Source organism: Equus przewalskii, chromosome 5 (genome assembly GCF_037783145.1).
Source record: "Equus przewalskii isolate Varuska chromosome 5, EquPr2, whole genome shotgun sequence".
Taxonomy (NCBI): Eukaryota; Metazoa; Chordata; class Mammalia; order Perissodactyla; family Equidae; genus Equus; species Equus przewalskii.
The window spans coordinates 86,553,911-86,559,550 of NC_091835.1; the positions used below are offsets into that span (position 1 = coordinate 86,553,911).

General features: G+C 47.5%; 1 long non-coding RNA gene across 1 annotated transcript; it reads left to right on the forward strand.

Moving 5' to 3' along the window:
* The first annotated feature begins 248 nt into the window (after positions 1 to 248).
* Positions 249 to 4,864, forward strand: LOC139083433 (uncharacterized). The gene is made up of 2 exons (XR_011540149.1): positions 249 to 571; positions 1,190 to 4,864. It is a non-coding gene; the product is annotated as an uncharacterized lncRNA (long non-coding RNA).
* Positions 4,865 to 5,640: the final 776 nt, after the last annotated feature.

A 5,640-nucleotide genomic window follows, 5' to 3' on the forward strand; every position in this document is an offset into this window, starting at 1 on the left:
GGACACTAATGGATGGAGTTAGGGTGTGAAATGAGGGCATCAATTCTCCCATCTTTGGTCAAATACTCTTTCAAACCCAGTGTTAATAGAGAACAGCCTTGGGGGTAGAGATTTTTGTGTGATGACTTCAGCTGGAGCTCTCAGTGCCCCGTCTCTTATCTCATCCTCGATGACAATGCCTTAAAAGGGTAAATGAATTTGGGGTCCATTTCCAATTGAAGATGAAGCCTTTGGACCAGTTATAGGTTGACTTCGATAATCAAGTATTAAACCCAGTTGTCACTATTAGTATTCTCTAACGCTGATACTAATATTCTCTGAATGGCAGGAAGAAAACGCATCTGAGGAAGTGGGTGCGGTGAAGTGCTTGTGCTGGAGGGGGCATCCGCGTCCGCTCCTGGCTCTGCGCCTCCCTGCCTGTGGCCTCAGTGAGCAGCTCCACGCTCCCAGGGTCAGTGTGCTCACCAGCTAGAGGAGACAGGAACGGCGGCCTCCTCAGTTTCTGATGAAGATGAAACGAGATAACCCACCTGAAGACCACGGCACAGTTCGGGGATGCAGCCAACACTCAGTAAGTGTTTATTCCCTTCCCCGCATTTCCACCATCCTCTCCCTGGCCTCTGCAGAGACATGAGAACCAGGGATGCTTCTTGATCAAGGAGATAACCCAAAACTTCCCAACCCCAACGATGCGGGAGGCTGAATTCAACAGAGGAAATTTGTTCAAGAGGTTAGCTTTTGTTAGCAACAGAGACGACTGACAAGTGTGTGTGTGTATACATATATATTCATGAGTGTATTCTCATTTATTTAGCACCTACTGTGTGTCTAGAATAGTGCCAGTCAGGCAGCAAGTGTCCATACGTATTTCTTACATAAGCGAATGAACACCAAGCCCTTACAGCACAGTCACTTCTTCCGCGGTGCTCAGCGTCCTGCGGTGTGTTTGTTGTGACGATGCTCTGATTTCCAAAGTGAATGCACCATAAGGACGAAGTGTGGGCGTCTGTGGTCACTGATTGTGCAGCCCCCAGAAAACGACTAGCAGGACCCGCCCACCTTCCAGCTCGCCGACACAGGCTGCACCTGCAGCTAACCTCCTCTCATTCCCCTCCCCTTCCTCCATTCAGCCTTCCAAAGCTGCCCAGTATTTCCCCACGACTGAAAAATAAAATTCCCATTGTTGCAGGTGTCCATGTGTTTGGGGCAAAATGAGCCACTGCTGACAACTGTAAAGAAAGAGGAACAGCTGCCGGCGGCTGTGCAGATGAGAAAGCGAGCAAGGCAGCAGCTGGTGGTAATTCAGAGTCCGCGGGACCCCCGGATAATTGAAGTCCAGAGGGAGCAAGCGAGACTCCGCGGCACTGCCTTGCTGCATCCTGCTCTTCACAAGTGCCTTCCTACTTGTCCTCCCCTGGAGACATCCCCTGAGGGCCTGGGCGGGCTCCGGGAGGAATATCAACCCCCACCTCCCCAGCCGTGACCCCTCAGAGAATCAAACCAAGTGAGAGGCCAACGCCCAGCCTTCCTCCAGTCAGTCCAGGCCTCTTTCTACGAGAAAGCAGCAGCCCACTGTTGGCAAGAGAAGGCATGCTAAGCAACGACGGATCTCACAAGATTGGGCAAAAAGAATTCTTTCTATATTACAAGAAATGTGGTCATTTTGGTGATGATGCCACATTTTAGAATTCAGTAGGCCAACCTAAAAATGTGACAACTTAAGAATAATTTAAACTTGGAAAAATATATTTTAAAACGCAATGGTTTCAGTGTTTCTTTTTTCTTGTATACGTAATCTTAAGAACGTGTATACGTAGAAATATTTCCAATATCTCTATTTTCTTTTTCTATTTTTAATAAAAATGAGAGGAAAACATCTTTGTATCACGCATCAGGTGAGAAACGCTTGGTTCGTTTTGTGGTTCTGGCTTTTCTAGTCAGCTGAGACTCTAGGGTAAACTGAGGACCCAGAAGTGTGTCAAGCTGTCTCTTGTCTTGCTCAGCACGAGACAAAAGCATGTCCCCACTCCAATTTATAGAATCTCGACTCTTTAGTTTCTGAAAGACACAGTTCAAGAGAAGAAAAAAGAAGCTCCTTCAATGTTATTTATTACTGAATTATATACAACTGCATGCCCCCAAATAAAAAAATAATTAAATTATAAGGCAAGCTATCTGTATTTAAAGAAAGGATCATTTTTAAGACAGTGATCTGGAAAATGCTTGTGGTGCAGCATTCATGGGGAAGTTTGCCAAGATCATTCACACACGAAAAGTCGAAGCAAAACGTGCACCACGACTGAAACTAGGGTAAAAAGACGGGCACAGGGGCAACAACGCAAAATGAATCTTTTAAATAGAAGAAGTCAAAATAGGGTAGCAGAGGGCGAGTTTTTAATTTCATTTCTTTTGTTATTTTTCTCCTTATGCTGATAAATTACATAAAGTAAAAGACCTAAATGATAATTAAATTACTGTGAAAATTACTAAGAAAATAGCTAAGCTGTCAGCTGCATCAGGACCGTCCTCGCCTGCTGTAATCGCCCTTTATCTCCAACACCTGCCACAACACCGAAACACCGACAAATGTTTGTCAAATGAAAACCGCTGCTGAGGAAGAAAGAATAAAACCACTTCTACCAACGGCATGTGTGTGATGGAGGAACGAGGCCTCCTCCACTCAAAGCGTCAGTTAGACACATTCCGAGGATGTGCACAGCAGCGTTTGAAAGCGGCCCTGACGCGATGAGACGCGTGGCCCAGCCAGACCTAAGGAGACCCCACCCTCTGAACTGGACAGAGGAGCTGCCCGTCTCGAAACGCACTTCCAGCTGCGAGATACGAGTCTACGACCCGGCCAAGGAGAAAAGGGAGGGGCAGTAACTGCCAAAGGACTGATGTCACAACCTCCTGGCCCTTATTTACCGACCAGAGTGGCCCAGGACACGTCCCCAGGTGCTCTGCGCTCCAGGTAAGCAAATGTGATGAATGTTTCCATTCACAGCTCCCGTCTCAGGTCCAGTCTGCTCCCTGGTCTGGCCCTGAAGGAAGTGCCCGCACCTTAATAAGGTGGTAGGGACACGAGATGCTGTCGCTCTGTCCATTTTCTGCCCCACACTCCGCAGCAGCTACCCCGAATGTCAAGGCTGCCTCTGAATCGGCCTTGTCTACTGCACTGTTCCCTGGGGAAACTGAGGTACACTCACCATCCAGCATGAACTTCCTGATGCAAAGTCTCTTTTCCAGATATTCTGAAACTCCCCCAAGCTCTCTGTACAGCATGAATGCTCCACGTCAGTGTGAGGTGCCCCTGCCCTCTGAGCACGGAGTAACTCTAGACCCTGACCAACTTGTACGTCACCCAAAAATGTTTGCAGACCTTTCCGTCTTGCCAATAAAACAGTATTGAAGGGAATGTCTCGCTCCATAAATATAACCATCGAGCATTTCAGTGACTTGCACTTCAGCAGCAGCAGCGGCAGCGGCAGCGGCAGCAGCAAAATCATAAAGTGCCTTTTTGTCCAGGGCTGGGATGATAGTGCGCTTGACAGACGCAACAGATATTTGAGCAACACACCGAGAAGATGCCGCCAGTGGGTTTTCACCAATCTTCCCTAAAGGGAGCATGACATCCAGCTATTTCCAGATGTAATTTCGGTATCAGAAGTGTGATGGCAATTTTATGTGTCAACTCGACTGCGCCATGGGATGCCCAGATACTTGGTCAAACATTATTCGGTGTTCCCATGAGGGAGTTTTTGGATGAGATTAATGTTTAAATTGGTAGACTGAGGAAAGCAGACCGCCCTCCCTAATGCAGGTGGGCTTCATCCAATCATTTGAAGGCCTGACTGGAACAGAAGGGCTGACTCTCCACTGAGTAAGACAGCATTCTTCCCGCCTGACAGCCTTTGAGCTGGGACGTTGGCTTTCTCCTGCCCTTGAACTTGAACTGAAGCATTGGCTTTTCCTGCGTCTTGAGCCTGTTGGCCTTCAGGTTGGACCTACACCACCCACTGGCCCTCCTGGGTCTGCAGCATTGTGCCCTGAAGATCTTGAACCTCGCCAGCCTCCATAGTTGTGTGAGCCAATTCCTTACAATGAGTCTGTCTCCTTGTATACGCATCCTATTGGTTCTGCTTCTCTAGAGAAACTTGACTCATACAACACATAAGATTCAACACATCATTCAACACATAAAGGCCCCTTCCACAGATAGAGGCCTCCGGGCAGACGGCAGAGCAGGGAGCACCAGGATTCTGTCTCCCCATCCAGACAGCAGTCACACTGGTGGAGTCTCTGACCTAATATTTTGGAACTCTGGAGTTATTGAAGAATTGCAACTGCCAAGAGAAGGCTCGGATGTAAATTGAAGTCAATTTTGGTCGGTTTCAGCTCTTAGCACAGTAGCAGCTACCCACCCCCACCCTCAGCCCCAGGCAGGTAGCTCCCCATCCCCGGCTCCCAGGCCGGTGCAGCTTACACCCAGCTTGAGAGCCAGGGTGGGCAAGAAGGGCCCTCTCCTCTGAATTTTAGGAATCTGTGCTTGGAGGCTGCTGCTCCTCATCACGGAGGTCAGACGTTGTTGCACCTCTCCCATCGTCGTCGGCTTCTCTCCTTCCTGCCGAAGTGACTTCCAGGGGATTTAAAGGGCTAACACCCTTTTTTGCTCTGTTCATTTTCCTCTTTTTCCCCTTTTGGGAGCCGGACGTTAAAGACTAGGACATTGAAAAAACAGTCGCATGTACAGGGAAAGTTAGAAAGTGACCATGCATGTCCAGGAAAGGCTCAGAAAAGACCTGAGAAGACACCAGAGGCTGGCCATTGGCACAGAGACATCCTACAACAGTCAAAAAAATAAAAACAATAGCAAAAATGGCAAGCCCTGGGGACGGGGAGAGTCTGATTTCCAGACTTACCACATTATTAGATTCAAATGTCCAGTGTGCAACAAAAAATCACAAGGCCAAGAAACAGGAGGAAAGTATGGACCATTTGAAGGAAAAAAATTAATCAACAGAAACTGCCCCTGAAAAAGACCTTAAGGCAGATGTATTAGGCAAAGACTTTAAAACAACTGTTTTAAGTATGCTTACAGACCTAAAAGAAGGTGGGGAAAAGTCAGGAAGACAATGTATGAAGAAAAGAATATGGATGAAGAGAGAAAACCGAAAAAGAAACCAAACAGAAATTCTGGAGCTGAATAGTAAAACAACTAAAATGAAAAATTCAGTAGAAGGATTCAGAGGCAGATGTGAACAGGCAGAATACAGAATCAGCAAACTTGCAGATAGGACAGTGGAGATTACCAAGTCTGAGGAACAGAAAGAAAAGAGATTGAAGAAAAGTGAGCAGAGCCTGAGGGACCAGTGGGCACCAGTAAGCTAGTCCAGTAGAACTAAGATGTACAAAGAAAATACAGTGTCTTTATTTCCTTCTCCTTGTAAACTCAATCTCCTCCAGATTAAACATCTCTGTCTGGTAGACGCTCCGTCTCTCAAACTCCCTCCCTCTCCCTTGCTCCTACAGAACGTGTCATCTTGGTGTCCGCGGGCACTGATGTGACTTCATGGTGGCAGGGGTGGGGCACAGGGCATCTCAGGTCCCATTCACCATCGAGTTCTTGCTGGTTCCTGCTGT